Source organism: Pectinophora gossypiella, chromosome 24, assembly GCF_024362695.1.
Source record: "Pectinophora gossypiella chromosome 24, ilPecGoss1.1, whole genome shotgun sequence".
NCBI classification, from domain to species: Eukaryota; Metazoa; Arthropoda; class Insecta; order Lepidoptera; family Gelechiidae; genus Pectinophora; species Pectinophora gossypiella.
The window spans coordinates 7,702,364-7,720,359 of NC_065427.1; the positions used below are offsets into that span (position 1 = coordinate 7,702,364).

General features: G+C 38.0%; 1 non-coding gene across 1 annotated transcript; it reads left to right on the top strand.

Annotated features, from left to right (window-relative positions):
• The first annotated feature begins 8,707 nt into the window (after positions 1-8,707).
• On the top strand, positions 8,708-8,789 carry Trnal-aag (transfer RNA leucine (anticodon AAG)). Its single transcript has one exon. It is a non-coding gene; the product is annotated as a tRNA-Leu (tRNA).
• Positions 8,790-17,996: the final 9,207 nt, after the last annotated feature.

Genomic DNA, 17,996 nt, shown 5'->3' on the forward strand with positions numbered 1-17,996 from the left:
TTTTCCTCTCAGACGACGCCCTGAGCCGAGGTTTGCGCACAACTGAGCACCCTCAGGCCTGTTGTCTTAAACGTTGTACCGGGTAAAAGCCTTCAGCGCTCCCCATTTGTCCGGCCAAGTAGTTAATGCCATCTACGGCAAATCTACAATAAGTCACGTTAAAAAAAAACATAAGTAACCTACTCCATTAGTCATTATGTATACTTGTAATAATCATTCCCATCTGATGTACGTTGAAATCACCACGTAGGATAACACTTAAGAAAGTCAATTGCTGCCCATCGTCTCGACAGCCACTATCTAATAATATATCTAATTTGGACCATGTATTTTACTCGAGGTCGTTGCCATGAGCTTGCGAATTATGTGGTGGGACAGCTGCTTCCACGTGTTGAAAAGGTAAATGATTTTGGAGTGCTATTTGATAACAAAAAGACTTTCCGGGATCATATGACCGAAGTGGCAGCTGACAGCTATCACAGGTTGGATCTTGTGCTGCGTAATCCTCGTGATTTTCGCGATGCCCATTTCACCAACCAAATTTACACTGCCTTGGTCAGGAGTAAGTTGGAATCAACTTCTACGGTCTGGAAGCCTCACGAGAAGTCCTATATTCTTCTCTTGGAAGAAGTACAGAAAGCTTCCGTTTCATTTATAAAAAAACGTGTGGGTATTGGCCCCGATTCCTGCGGACACCTTCTAATTTTACTTATACCTGTCATTTACTTATCCGCCGAAAAGAAAAATGGGGAGGCCTGTGCCCAGCAGTAGAACGTATATAGACTGTTTATTTTGTATATGTATATAATGTATACATATATTATGTATACCTGTGTAAGGTTATAAAAACTCTTTAAATATATTTTTTTATGAAGGCTTAGGTTAAGGTAGGTATTTATTGTATAGACCTTTGTAGCCTTAAATAAACAGTTTATTATTATTATACTTATCAACAACAAAAAATAATATATTTTTACCACTTTACATACCAGAAAATGAACACTCGCCAAAAAAATTCACTATTTCTAAGTATCCCTAATCAATGAATCTTAATCGAAGATTACAATTTACGTCATTAATTATGTATAATAATGCAATTATCAAATCGTTTAATAACAACTGATTAAATAAATTATTAATTAGTCGTCTGAAGTCGACAAAGGGGCAAAGTCAATGATGTGCCCACATTTTGCAGTAAAGACCACACTACATATATATATATATATATATATATATATATATATATATATATATATATATATATATATATATATATATATATATATATATATAAATGTGAAATGTATAAATGTGGGCACATAATTGGCTTTGCCCCTTTGCCCGTTTGTTTTATATATATAAGTGCAACAGTATAATATATAATCTATATACTATATAAAATACTGTTGCACTTTTTCCTAACACCATAGCAACCAATAAGTACTTAGTAATCCAAACTAATCCAAAGATGCCAATCCGTACATTTTCCTTAACTTACAGTCGGTTATTTACCGCAAGACCTCTGTCCTACCTGTTACGATGATGTCATGATAATAGTCGGATTTTCTTCACCACAACACAAGCGCTTTAATGCAGTATTTCCCGAAGGAAACGTGTATTGAATTCAAAAGAACTGTTTTTTTTTTAATGAGACACCACATTTTGTATGTACAGTCATGAGCAATATCATGTACCCACTTTAGAACCCTGTCGCACTACCATTATGTTACATGTAATGAGATTTACGGTATAATTTGTCAAAAAAAAATAATGTGACATGGTTTCAAAGTGTATATACATATTAGTACTCGTGACCGTAAGTATAATGATAGTGATGTGTTCGGGAAATCACTGAGAAGGTAAATAAAGTCGCGCCTGTGTTCCTGATGGGGTGAACAGAGCCAAAAGTTATCAATAAGACATCCTCAACCAATCCTGTGGGGTTTGATGGCAGAGATAATGAGAGATTTTCCAGGCTACGTCCCCTATAAAAATATAGAAGGCGCTGTTCAGATTTAACTTGTTAATTACCTATTTTCCCATTGCTCGGGGTACATACACATATATACATACATACATAAACTCAAGCCTATTTCCCACCGGAGTAAGCAGAGCCAATAGAATTCCATTTGCTTCGATCCTGACACCTTCTCTTGCTTCCTCCACATTCATCAATCGCTTCATACACGCACGCCGGTTCAGAGTACATCGTACTAAATCTTTTCTGAACTAAGGACGTCGGGGTACATATTAATTAAAAAAAAAATATAAAAAAAAAATATTAAAAATAAAAAAATAAAGCAAAAATATAAGTTCATTAATAAAAAAATATGATTTATTTTTAATTAATCTAATGGCAGAGGCATATAATATAAAAAATAATGTTGCTTGATATTTGGATCAGATACGTATAGAATTATTATGTTGCTTCCTAATATTGCTTCACTTGATTTTGATTAGAATAATAATGGGTGGAAGATGTGTTGTGCCTAGGTTTAAATAAGGGTCATCATTTATACTTTAAAACAAAGATTAAAGTTGCGTATGTCTGTTATCCATAAAATTAGAAGGTTAAACGAAGGCAAATCTCTACAACGACATCTAAGGATATTTTTTTTTCGGAGAACGTAGCCTGGAGAAAGTCCTTCATTAAAATTAGAAGTAATGTGTCATATTTATTAGCTATGGAACGTCACATCATCATCAGGCCTTTACATCTTTATCAGATGATTCAAACAGCGTTTCTGTGGCAGCTTTTAAAATGGCTGTAAAGTCCAATGCGAGAACGACAGTAGCGGCCGCACGACTGGCATTGTAGTTGAGGGTTATTAGATGGTACAGGTGGTAAATCGGCCCTCTCACTTCTGTGTCGCCTCTCGCGCTTGTCGGCTAGAATTTGGAACCAGGTTATATCGTGTGCTTTGCACCCATCGGCCAAAGACGTCCTCCACTTATTCCGGTCACTGGCCAGGTCCTCCCATTTATCGGGGCTGATCTCAAAATCAAGCATGTCACGCTTTGTGCAGTCTTTAAATCGCAACAACGGCCTTCCCACCCTTCTTTTTGCAAAGGCAACTTCGCTCAACAGGGTACGTCGTGGTAAGCGACTGGCGTCCATTCGATGCACATGCCCCAGCCACCGCAATCTTCGCTGTTTAAGCATCGCGGTGATACTGGGAAGCTGTGCAATTTGTAACACTCTCTCGCTCTATGGAACGTAAGTCTATAAATATTGTACATAGATTAATTATCTCCGAATGATGCCAAGTCTATTGCGTTTTGGATTCAACCAGATCGTACCGTGCAAATATTTGGATACTTTAAACAAGACATCTAACAGCCGAAGCCTTGGTAACCCAGTTGGTAGAACGCTTGCCTCTCACTTTGAGGTCGCAGGTTCGAATCCGGCACACGCAAAAACCAATGATTGACGAATTTGTTTTCGAATATGTGTAATAACATCCATTAAATAGTGGAGAAATACTGTTACTTTTCTGAATTTTAATGTGATGTCGTAAATAATTTCATTTTTTCCTCAGCATTGCACCCGAGATAATTTCATTTTTTCCTCAGCATTGCACCCGAGCGAAGCCGGGGCGGGTCGCTAGTTTGTTATAAGTATATGCTTCTGTCGCTACATTCTATTTTGGAATAATTATGTACTAATGTAAGCCTCAACAGTTGCAGAGGCGAAGATGGGAACCATCGGTACGGCAATGCAGGACGGAAGGGGCAAGTCACGGGGACTGTAACCTGGAACCTGACAGAGGGCAGCAGTAACTGTCAGTAGTATTCAGAGGCGAAGGACAGGAGTCCTAGTACGGCTTTGTAATAGACTGGGCGCCATTTCACTCGCGTCAGACAGAGCACTGCGGGGCGGAAGGCAAGAGGGAAGCCACTGCCCTATTTTTCCCTAAAAACGTAGCATGGAAAATGCTGTACCGACAAGAGCGTGGCTCTTAAATTGATGATGATGATGTACTAATAATTATGTACCTGAATAATGAGAATATAGGTAATGAATTATCACGTTAACTGATAACTAACTTAACTTTAATTTTAACTTTAGTTAACTAAAAGTTAACTGATGATGGTAAAGTTAAGTACGCATACATAAGTACACATTTCTTCCAGGCAACCAGCCGCAGCAGCAGATGACTGGTTGCCTGGAAGAAATTGCTGCTTAGCAATAAGGCCGCCAGATTGTACTGTATCTATCATCATCTGTGTTAATTTGTTTTGTATGTTGTGTGCAATAAAGTATGTTTGATTTGATTTGATTTTATTTAAAGGTTTACACCGCCATCTATATTGTTTTTGTGAATTTACCCGGGAAGTCCGTCATTTGATGATAATGAATCATTCCTGATTGACGTTAAAGATTAGTTGAAAATCATTCAGTAAAATAACGCAAGTTACAGATTATAATATTCGATATATTATCGTTATAGGGTTCCGAACCGCAAAAGGAAAACGGAACCCTTATAGAATCACTTTTTTAGTTGTCCGTCTATTCATCTGTCTGTCAAGAACTTTTTTCTCGGGAACGCGTGAAGGTATCAAGTTGAAATTAACATTTAATACTTAATTAAAGCACATAATTACGGGTTCTTACCGCGTTTAAATGTTTAATATCGGGAGTCTCATATCCCCATTTAAACGCGGTAAGAACCCGTTATTATGTGCTTTAATTATGATAATAACCGCGTAAACTTAAAACAATGTATTTAATACTTATGTATATGGTCCCTTGCAGCTTATAAATAAAAAAAAACAAGTTTTTAAATCAACAGAATCCGAATACATGGCAATTTGAGAGCTTTTTTTTGATGAGAGTTATTGTAGCTTTGCCGCAGATGGCATTAACTACTTAGGACAAATGGGGAGCGCTGAAGGCTCTCACCCGGTACAACGTTTAAGACAACAGGCCTGAGGGTGCCCAGTTGGGCGCGAACCTCGGCTCAGGGCGTCGTCTAAGAGGAAAATTATTTGAAATAATTAATAGACCCTAGTAGGTCGATAGCGATAAGCGCTGATTGAGCGCACTTAAAAAAAATATGTTTTTGCGATTACAATTTTCTTTGTGATGGTAAACTAATCGCACTAAAACAATTAGTTTTTCAACGACAAAATCTAAACTAAGAAAGTTATATCGTTAGTATTATAAATATGATCTGTGCTTATATTATCATCTTTGTTCTTCTTCTATCGTGTGGGTTGTGAAGTGGAGTACCAACCCCATCAACCCTGATGTCAAGGTTATTATTGAGCCGCCAAAGGCCCCTGACATGGCTTATGTAACGACTACGTACTTACATCATCATATTCTTTGTTATTACGGCACTTTGTACGGAACCCTCGGTGCGCGAGCCAGACTCACATTTGACCGACTTTTTTATTTTATTGTTGATAGCGTGTTGTTATAATGAATATCTGAATCCGAACGCGTGACTTACGCGTGTCACGGGTTCGAATCCTGGATCGGGTTCATAACCACTGAATTCATGCAATACAAGAAATAAACATAAAATTGCTATTCAAAATTCTAGATTAAGTAAATTAAATTCATCTTTTTTGAGGTTATGTATACGTTTTTACAATAAAATACCAGATAATATTTTAAATTTGTCAGAAAATAAATTTAAAGCTCATATGAAGCTTACTTTATGTAATAAAGCTTATTAAAAGATTAATGACTACCTAAATGATAAAAATGTCTGGTATTGAATGTGTTCCTCTAGTTATTAAATAACTTGTAATGATGTGTTGCTGTTGCAGTTTCTTGTCCTTTCTTCTCCTCAGCCATAACACCTTGCGAAATGACGTAAATTCAAAAATGTTACATTGACCTTCAACAAGTTTATCCATGATAATTACGTTGAATAAATGATTCTGATTTCATGTTTGGAACATAGATAATTGATATCAGGCGGTTCCAGGATTTGTGCCCGGCTAAAGGCAATAGGCTCGCCCCCTATTACATGGGAAATAAACATAGCTGGCGAAGAGTGGGTGTATATACTACACAGCTCTGCCTACCCCTTTTTGGGGTACAGGCATGATGATGTGCAGCTTTAGTCAATACATAACAATTTGGTGTTGAAAACATAACATTATATATATATATATATATATATATATATATATATATATATATATATATATATATATATATATATTTTACAATATTTTACAACTCGTATACTTATATATATATATATATATATATACATTGGAAATGCAACATTATTGTTCGTGAACTTTAAGGCCATTCTCACACGACGCGGATTTATGTGCACCGCGTGGTGTTCGTCTGTTATATCCAATTGGAACTGACGTAAGTTGGCGGCATACATAAGTTCTAACTGGATATTTGCAAAAAGACAAAAGATACGTGGATATTTTTGCGTTCACCGTAACGATATTGTCGATTTCCAGTGTTCGATGAACTGGCTAGTTTCCAACTAGTCAAATCAGTTACTTTTTACTAAACGTCATAACACCAAATTCCTATGGAATTTGTATGAAAAATCACACTGTGACATCATACAAAAACGTGATCAAATGTCGGACTTATTGTTACGTTTTTCTTTATTAAAATTCATAAATAAGTTAAATAAAAAACAGAAAATGTTTTTCTTTAGTTTTAGATCTGTGTTTATTTAGTAATCAGAATTTCATATTCACCCGAAACACCTTAAAAAATTGGCAACAAAACGCAACAGTCCCCATGCGTTTACTTACTATCTTCAAGCAAAACAAAACGCAACTGACATAAGGTTAACTTTCTTTTGGAACCGAGAATAAAAATTTAAAATTATGTAAATGAGTAATTAAATTCAGTGTTGTTGCAGTTAAAGTAGGTAAGTATACCTTCAGCTATACTTATCAAATTGTGCCAATTCGTACGTGGGTAGTTTTATATTCATACTCGTGGAAATCAAATAGGTATCATTACCATCATTCATCTCCCTAGCATTGCCCCGTTTTTACACAGGGTCTGCTTACCTAACAGCAGTTTTTTACAGAAGCGACTGCCTGTCCGACCTTCCAACCCGCGAAGGGAAAACCAACCCAATACAGGTTGGGTCACATGCCTCCGAAAATGCATTTCTCGGGAATGTGGGTTTCCTCACAATGTTTTCCTTCACCGCTGAGCACGTGATAATCATTTATGATCCAAACATGAGTTTAGGCCTGTGCTGGATTCGTATTTTTGTCTTTTTGCAAATATGCAGTTAGAACTTATGTATGTCGCCAACTTACGTAAGTTCTAACTAGATATTTCTGGAGATCTCTCTTAGAGATAAGTCCACCCTTGTAAACGTCCATTTCTTGTTTATGATGTAACTAATTGTTAAGTGCAATAAAGTTAAGTATATTCTATATTTGCAAAAGACCAAAGATTGTAGGATATGAGATTGACGTGGGTTGGGAGTACTTGGGAGTGCCCGATTCCGCAACCCTTACATGGCCGTGTTGACATAATAAAGTACAGCAATTCTCTCTGTCAATATAGTTACAAATTAATACGAAACTTGATGAGCGGGAATGACGTGAAAACGGCTGCCATAGCGTGCCACTTAACTTGTTAGATAGGTGACAATGCCTTTGTTACTTTTTAGGACATGCCCGGAAGATATGTTTTAATCGGGCCCCATCCAGTATTATAACCAACAATAGCTCATACAAGATCGTACATACATGCCCTTCCTTCCTCACAAATTATTTTCCTCAAAACGATTAGGTAGGTACGAGTCAGTTGAAATAATGCCGATGATACAAACACACGCGTATCGCATAACATAACATAAAGGAAACTCAAATTCAACAATTGTTTTATAAACAACGAATATTTTGTCGGGGCTGCCCCTGCGCAGGGTTCGGGACAATGATCATTGTTTGATATTTAATAAATAATAAATATTTGGTACGCACGCGTTCGTACATTCAGGCCAGAGCAGGACTCAAGACAAGTATTAACGTATTACAAATCCACATACATCTTTTAACCCTCGGCCATAAAAAAGTAAAAAAGTATTTTAAGTTATACCTGTCATTTTCTTATCCACCGACTTATTACTATATTATCACTTCATACAAAACACCTCGTTTTACACTCCCACATTGACGTTATCGTACACGCGCATCTGTGTGTGTGACGTCTGACGCCATACGATTGAAGACTAAAGTAAGACCGAGGGGGGTGAGGTAAACCTACTCGTAGCTATGAATTGCAATAATTAGATGTACCTAAGGTAATCATTTGCAGTGGTTCCCAAACTTTAAAGTTAGCGGAACACCCACCAAATTCTTACTTTTGGTACTTACCTAATATCAAAATGATAAAAAATCTCTTGACTTTTTAATGCAAAGAATGGAATTTCGCGGTCCCTAGTGACGTTACTACGGTATCCACTTTCTGAATCACTTGTTTACCAGCTTACGATATGCTTAATATAATAATTGATAATGTTAATAGTCAAATGAGTCATTGTAATGTTTTTCTACTTATAGGTACTCCCAAACCATCAAAGAAAAAGCTATCTACCGACTTAAAATCAAATATTAGTATGATTATCAATCGTAATAAATTACGAATGTTTTCGTAACCTAACAGTTTAATGGATAAATCCACCGACTCGACTATGGTTCATAAAAAATGTTTAAATTAGAGTGATTGGTAATTTCATCACGACTCACAAGTGGTAGCGTGGCCGAGCGGTCTAAGGCGCTGGTTTAAGGCACCAGTCTCTTCGGAGGCGTGGGTTCGAATCCCACCGCTGCCAATATCTTTTTGGCTTTTTTCTTTTTGTTGTACATTTATTATTTATTACTAACTAATTGTTCTGACCACATTTTATTGTTAAAAAATGAAAAACAAATGTATATAAGTGAATATAAATAATCAATTGCTATTTTATTTTATCAGGCACTGATATTTTTTTTGTAAAATAACAACAAAAAATACTTTTTACCTCTTGGCTGAAGATTTTATGTACCTGTTTTACTTTTAAAAAAATTATACAAGAAAAAATATAGTGGAAATGCTCTTTATAAAAGTTTTCTATTGCCATTGAAATAGTCATTCAATGGAAAGAAAATATTTTGCAACATATTGTGAAATACATTGCGCCAATTCGAATATCAGCAGTAAGTAGGCAGGATTTAAAAATATATATATTCTAATGGTCATATGCATATACAAAATAATTAGTGGTAAGTATATAAGTAGTATTATAGCTATACCTGTATTGTATAGAGATATTTTAACAGGTAACATAGGTACCTACCTAAATTATTTATGACTTGATTATAATAACTGTTTATATAATGCAATAGTTGTTCACCCGCTATTAAAAAATACCTAATCGTATGTATTTCTAGCAAGTTCAATGTCGAGAACCACGTGGCAATAGGGGTTGCGACAACCCTATTGATTTCACTATTTATTTCGTAGTTTTTTAATGATAACTTTTTTGTTTCACACATTCTTACACTAAACATTTTCTAAAAAAAAACACAAAACGGCCAATCTAGAATGTGCAACATTTATGAAATCAAATTCGGACTATTTCGGTCTACACACTTAAGCATTCACTTTGAGAAAAAAAAAAACACTACTTTCTATTCACTATACATTCCCACCGGTTGTGCACTCACCATTACATCGCGGGGTCTCGTGTGCCCACTACGATGGTTGACGTCAGACTAGACATAAAACGAGACACATCATTCGATTTTTCAAAACAGCTGAGTCCAATCCCTCTAGAACCCTCTACGCTTACAACTGCACTACGAAACGGGCTCACAACAGAATGGTTGCACAAGGTCACTGCCGCACTTCAATTAATGCAATCAAATTCAAACTACAAACTTTTGCACCGACGTCAAGTAACTAGTCGAGGTAGTAGAAATATATTCTCCAGAAAGGCAGATAGAAAGGCCGGGAGGTGAAAAATCGTTTTTCAGCGCGTTCGTTCGCCATCTTATGGCTGTCGCCACGTTTTGTTTGCGCATGCGCGTGGCGAAGGGCAAGGGTGAGCCGTAGTGTCAGCCGCGAGTTTCAATGGCATATGACCCCATTAGTAGCGAATAAGCGACTAAGCTTTTTCTTTTATTAGACACCTCTGTCTAACCCTTCAGAGATGCGGGCGTGATGCTATGTTATGTATGATACTATGTCTTGCTTCTATGCTGCATGGGAGCTATTTTAAGGGTTATTTTTTACTTTTGATGGGTTTGCTCCTGGCCCCAGACTTGCCCGAAGGCGAAATGCGGTCCGTCTGTCTAGAGCCTAAGAGAGAGATCGATGAATATAAAATAAAAGTAAAGAATTAATATTTTTATAACCTTTTTTTTTAAAGGTATTGTTATGTTGCAATTGTCAACACTGATCAAGTAATGTTTCTCTATTCGAACTCGCCACACGCTGTTAATCGGCCGTTGAACAAAGTCTATCACTAGAATAATACTAGTACAGATGATGGTCGACTCGTGTTTGGGTTTATATAAGCTTTGAACTCGTGCAGTCATTGCCAAACTATTTAAGTAGTTAACAATGCAATATTTTTGGGATGCTTTTGTAACAACTACATAGAGCAACCTAGAGACTGGTTTGCCCCGATACCGACCCCTACAGCAATTATCGCAATCAACGATTAATTCTTTCAAATATTTTTCCTCTCAGACGACGCCCTGTGCCGAGGTTCGCGCCCAACTGGGCACCCTCAGGGCTGTTGTCTTAAACGTTGTACCGGGTGAGAGCCCTCAGCGCTCCCCATTTGTCCGGCCAAGTAGTTAATGCTATCTGCGGCTAATCTACAATAAGTCACGTAAGAAAAATAACAGGAGACTTGTGATTGTGAACGTGTACTCATTGATTACTATGTTTCACACGAAAATAAAAAGTGAATTGTCGAAAAAAATAATTTCTGCTTATCTCATACACATACATACATACATAAACACACGCTATTTCCCACCGGAGTAAGAGACTATGGAATTCCATTTGCTTCGATCCTGACATACTTCTCTTGCTTCATTCATATTCATCAATCGTTTCATACACGCGCGCTGGTTCAGAGTAGATCGTACTAAAGCTTTTCTTTCGATAAAGAGAAGAAGATCCTTTTCCTATTATCCTATTATTTTCTTTTTGTCAAACGTGAATATTTATTCATATACGGATGTGATGTACCGCTTGGTGACATAAGCTAGGGTATAAATGCGCTGTGGAATATTAAGGGTGGTGTAATGCGACCGTCCCCCTGTTACACGTGGAGCTCATTTAGCTTAGTTTATCTAGACCAGCCAGGTCTGCATGAAAAACCGCACCGCGCGCGGCGCGAATTATATCGAGCGCTTGGACCAATAAACGATACGAATGCTATCTACGTAGATGGACATCAAACGGCTATTGGTCGAAGCACTCAATATAATTCGCGCCGCGCGCCGTGCGGTTGTCATGCAGACCGGTGTGGCTACATATACGCCATCTATTGTCACCGAAACTTATAAAGCGAAGGTCCCAACACCTTTAAGGTGCTGATAAACTTGAGCATTCACTTGTAACAGAACATCGAGCATTCGCCGTTTTTATATTTGTCCAAATAAACAACGAACCGAGCCAAGCATAGAGCCAAACATTGCTAGGAACGTTTTCATGAGCAAGAACGCTCGATAGAATGCTCGCTAAAATGTTCTCGTATTCTTCTCGTATTGTAACATTCGCAATATTTACCTCTTTCCTTTACTCTTACTAGCACTTCCTCGTTAGTAACTCTTTCTGTCCAACTTATTCTTTCCATCCTCCTCTAACACCACATTACAAAGGCCGAGTCTCTCTGAGCTCTCTGTCTTTCTGCGTCAGCGTCCACGTTTCACATCCATAGAGGGCTATACTCCATACGAAGATCAAGAAGAGCTTACATGGAACAGATTAAAGACAAGGCGAATGTCGTGTCTTATAAGGAAGTGAAGGAATTGGTCTTTGGTAGACAAGAATGGAGAATGCTACACCGACAAGAGCGCTCTTATATTAGTGATGTGATGTAACATTCGCACAAATGCTCCTTACAAGTGAATGCTCAAGTTTATCAGCACCTTTAAACATAACAGACCGCGAGGAATGTAGTATTATGCTAAATACCTCTGCCTACCTCTTTGGGGACACAGGCGTGATTCTATGTGTTATGGGTAAATGAAATGAAATGTAAGTGTTCGAAATTATTCATTCTAAATTAAAGACACAAGACGGCTTAATGACAAATACATAGATAGAAAGAATTTCGCATAGACAGGAGGAGGGCCTGTTGGTGTAATGGTTAACACGCTCGGCTGACAAGAGCTGCGGGCTCAAGCCTCAACTAACTCCGGGTTCAAGTCCCATCTGAGTCAGATTTTTTTCGATTTAAATTTTCTCTTTGTAGAGAAACAAGTCCCTAGACTCCAAGATAAGTTAAAATTGATAGAATATTTTATTAGTGAAATTAGTTTAGAGGTGTACCTATTGCTATAGGCATCTGAGGTGACATTCAGTGCTAGAAGGCAACGAACCGCGTATGACCTTTTGAGCAATACGATTCTCATACATACACAAACACGCGCTCGTAATCCGTAATGGGGTGGCCAGAGCCACAAATAATCTGATGATAAGTTACATGGGCTTTTGATACGAATTAAGATGGATATGGTGAGCCGCGAGGTGACAGTTGATCATCCCACCGCCCATCACCATAGCAATATTGCTTTTGGCCTTTTTAACCCCCCTGATGCGAGTTGTCTGTTAGTGTGTTCATAATATTATATGTATTATTCCACACCTCGGACACTCTATACGAAAATCTTATCAGAGACAAAATCTGCCCTCCCCCTCACTCCTTACCGGGTGGCAGCCGTTTAACACTAAGACATAGAATACTGCGTATAGAACGACAACTCTCCGCTCCCCACCAGCGGCTGAGCTAGGTTTACCTCACCCCCGGTCTTTGATCTTCAATCGTATGGATATGTCACACACACAAATGCGCGTGTACGATAACGTCAATTTGTAGTCATCATCATCAATTTAAGAGCCACGCTCTTGTCGGTGTAGCATTTTCCATTCCAGTCTATCAAAGGCCAATTCCTTGACTTCCCTATAAGACACGACGTTAACCTTTTCTTTAATCTGTTCCATGTAAGCTCAAAGTAAGTGTAAGTGTCTGTGAAAAACGAAGTTTTTTGTATGAAGTGTCCTAGGTGACTAAACTAAGACCCAGAGGGGGTGAGGTTAGCGTCCGATACGATTGGTGCGGGGCGGGGCGTTGCCATTCTACACGAAGTATTATTCTTTATTCTATGGTTATACTCAAACCGATATTAGAATTAGCAGGCTCGATACCCTTAGGCGCTGGATTTTGTGGGACAAGAAAATAAAAATTAAATTTTCAGTATTGGCTAGGTTCATTTTAAGGTGTCGTTGACCCCGTCTAGGGACCAGACGGTCTACAGTTCGATTTTGTCTATAAAGATTTTTTTTAGGTACCATGTCTAAAAAAGGTATTTATCTACCAAATAACATTTTGACCATCGTTCTTAATTTCTCGTCTTGAGGTTGCCTGGTTTAAATTACAGCTCAGCGATAAGACCGCAAGTTGTAATCTTGTCTTCTAAGCGGTTTTTAATGAAAAATAAAATAAATATAACAATTTACTTATTAAAAAAAAATAAACAGTCTAACCAAATGTCCGATGTGTTAATGCAAAAGAGTTCTAAACTTGCATTTCTTGAACTTTCCCCTATAGCCGCCAATGACCATAAACATTCTGTCAAAATCAGAGAATTGTCAAAAAATTTTCAACCAACGCGAGCGAACATAGAGACGTCACGGAGTCGCTTTACTATTTATTATTTATTAACATATTAATAATTCAAAACTCAATATAATAAAATATTAAATTCAATACTTATTAAAAAAATAAAATCAAAATAAATTAAACCAATAAATAAAATCAATTCAATGTTAATATTCATTTTTAATTATTATATTCAATATTTTTTTAAGAATACCTAATTTGTAAGTAATTATAAGCAGCTATACAGGTTGTGAGAAGCTGCGGTAGTTTTAGGCAAATGAGACGTTTATTATGTAAAAAATGTCGATTTAATGTGTAACTAACTATGTCACCTACTGGATAAAGATATTTTTGATTTGATTTGATTTACTTATCTTAGCAAAAAATCCTGTTTCGTAATAAATAAGTGAAGCCGGGTGGAGCCACTAAGTGTGCAGACAATGGCAGTAAAGATGTATTAATAAAAAAAATAAAAAGAGTTTATTTCGGACATGTTCCATAGTGGTTAGTAACAAGCAATAAACAACTTAATCTAGTGTTAGTAATAGAACGATAAAAATAAAATAACATTTACACACGACACGGCTCGACAATTATAAACAACAAGAAAACGTACACATTAACACAACACATTACTAATAAGCAGGTTCCCACCGCCTGGTCACCGGTATCTGCAAGTCCACTTCAGTATGTAAGCGCATCCAGTGGCCCAGCAGTGGGGAGTCCCACCTATCAGTCAACACGCTCAGAATGCCGTTTGAGCTGGAACGTAAGCGCCTCAATAGCGATGCACACCTCTTCCTAATAATTGCAAAGAAACAATCTGTATTGTGATCGGCAAACATTTTTGACGCACTGCAAAAACGCGGCAGCCCAAACAGCACCCTGAACGCGTTATTGTATTGAACTCTCAAGGCGCTGTATGAACTCCGCGTATATTCAGTCCACAGACTGCACGTGTAGAAGGACGTGTATTGTAATGGTCCATAATGTTAGTGGACATGAACCCTTTATGGACATATTGATGGGAAACTGAACGCTTAATTCTTATTGACTTGACTTATTGTAGATTTTCCCCAGATAGCGTGCACCACTTGCCCGGAAAACATGCTCTTTCTGTAGCACATCATAAATATTAATAGCATTATTATGCTCTGAAACGTGCATAGGAGAATTATCAAGAGGAAAATCTGCGTAGAAAATTAAATTGTTTTAACACTTTCCTCAAGTAAATGGTCTTTGATTTTCCCTAAGAAAAACCTATGAGTGCGGTGTAAGGAGTACCTACGCAAAAAAAAAACATACTTATGACTATTGCACTTCACGATTTCAAAGGCCCTAGTTAGTGCGGTTTTTTTGATGTGACTTATTGTAGATTTGACGCAGATGGCATTCACAATTTGGCCGGATTTTAGTGCGTCGCTATTATACTTAGTAATAACCTAACATATAAACAGTCTATACACTTCCCACTGCTGGGCACAGGCCTCCCCTCAATTAACCGGAGGCGGTATAGAGCATACTCCACCACACTGCTCTGCTACGCGTTGTTTGAGGCATTTTTAGGCTAAGTAGCCCGGGACCAACGGCTTAACGTGCCTTCTGAAGCCCGGATCATCTTACTTCCGGATAATCAGGCGATCAGCCTGTAATGTCCTATCCAAACTAGGGATCACAAAGTGACTTTTGTTATATTTCCCCACCGGGATTCGAATCCGGGACCTCCGGATCGTGCGCCCAACGCTCAACCACTGGACCACAGAGGCCGTTAGGTTAGGTGGAATAAGGACCGCCCTGTAATTCCGGGCGAAGAATAGGGCTACGGTACCCCCTGCCTGTCGTAAGAGGCGACTGTGTGACAATATGACATGGCCTCACATTGCCGTAAAACTGGGATGGCGTAGGGGTGGGGACCTACCCCGGGACGCGCTTATAATAGCAAGCGCGAGGGAAGCACCGGTGCGTTCGTTAGAGATCCCGGAGCTTCCCGACGGTAAAAGTCCGACATAACCTCGTCACTCCCCCGGGTGGCGAGGTATCCATGAGGATTTCCCCTTCGTTACAAAAAAAAAGGTGGAATAAGGAATAATACTACGTACCTGTCTATCTATTAGGTATATACCAATTACACCAACCTAACTCTATCTTAAGGTTCCTTGACATGCGTGCGAAGTACTTATACTCAACTCCACGTGTTTGCAATCGTAAATGACCTGGTCGCTATTCACCAATGCACCAGTCAAACAAAGAAAGGCGGCTCTAAACTCACAAGTTATAGGTTTTAAAACGTAAATTATTCTTAAGTATAGTTGTACGAATAGAATTAATTATATTTTATTGCACTAAGAATCGAGAACTTCATGATGAACGCTTACACGCCGCGGTAATCATGCAGAACACAAAAACATAATCTTATTATTTTATGTTGAGGAAAACGAGAAAAAAAATAAGTTTAAAGGTTTGCGGAAATGTGAGCGATAATGTCTGCCCAACCTACAATACAATACAACCCTGATGTATCAAGGTATAAGTCACATACTTATATGATTTGTTATAATAAGTAGGTATAGGTTATGTAAGGATTGAATATTGAATCACAATTATCAGTCGTGGTTTACACTGAATAATCTATATTGTAAATACCCAAGCAAAGATTAATACGTAGCGTAATTGTATTTCCCTATACGAATGAGTGAGTTTACTCACTAATGTAAAAGCCATTGTCTTGTCGTTGTAGCATTCTCCATGTTACTTTTAAGGGAAAAATAGGGCAGTGGTTTCCGTCTTGCCTTCCGCCCCGCAATACTCTATCTGACGCGAGTGTGATGGCGCCCAGAGTAGTCTATTTCAAAGCAGTACTATGACTCCTGTCCTGCGCCTCTGAATGGTAGGTACTGACAGTTACTGCTGCCCTCAGTCAGGTAGCAGGTTACATCCCTGTGACTTGCCTCTTCCTTACCGCCGTACGGCGCCCATCTCTGCCTCAGCAACCGTTGAGGTTTTTCACCCGTATCCCTGGGCATGGGTTCTACGTTATATCCCGTAGGAGTGAGTACTAAATAACTTTAAAAATATACCATCACGCCTGTATCCCTGAAAGAGTAGGCAGAGATGTATGTAATGTACACTCAATCCTCGCCAGCTATACTATGTGGCACTAAACCGGGAAACCACGTGATAGTCAATTAACTGTCATAAAGTCGAATTCAGTGGTTTAGAACACGAGCTGGGATTTCGACCAGGGACACTACGGTTCTAAGTGACGCATTCTCCTATGGGATAATAGGTCCGTCTAAATAAAAATAATATTGTTCTAAATGAATGACATATTCGATAGAGCAAAAAGTTTGCATTACCAAAAAGACTGTAAGTATAAAATTCTTTGAGGCGACGCCACACTCTGAACAGGATTACCTACCACGGATAATAACTAAGCGTTAACGAAAGTGAAACATTCTGGCGAAGTCCTCAGTTCATCGCGTAAACTAACGCCACTAGTAAGACCCTTATATAGATAGATGGCGTGTCAATTGATGGAGGCAAAAGAACTGTACAAAGATTATAAAGGTTTAGCTACGACGGATCATAAAGATGATCCATAAACAAAGGTTTGCACCAAGTGTGAAGAAATGAATGTTCATACGTTGCGTAATTGAAAATACAAGTGGAGTTTGTTCTGTAAACATTCCTAAGTCCACGTGAGGCCTTAAAATTGCATTGGCTTAAGTTTTATTTTAGGAAAACACATTATATGAATACATGAATAAATACATGCGTAAGCAAGTTTAACTGCAACAAAACTAAGGCGCGTGCCTATTTTACTATACACGTCTGCATAACAAAGTATACAATAATACAAAATTGGCACATGAATTATACATTAAAACTATCTGTGCACATCTTCCTATAGTTATTTTTATTTCCTAATGTAAATGCGTCTTGCTTGACCCACTTGTTCGGCCGTGCAGTGTTTGCGCAAGACCACAATGAAAGGCTTCTAAACGAAGGCTCCATAACGCCATTACATTAAGTGCAGCTGGGATTTTAAGTCAAAGGGCGTGAAAGTGTTTAAGAGATTTTAAGGTCACATTTAGGAAGCCTTGAAGTCAATTTAAAATTATTTCTAATTCATTTAGTTGATATAGCTCCATCTAGTTA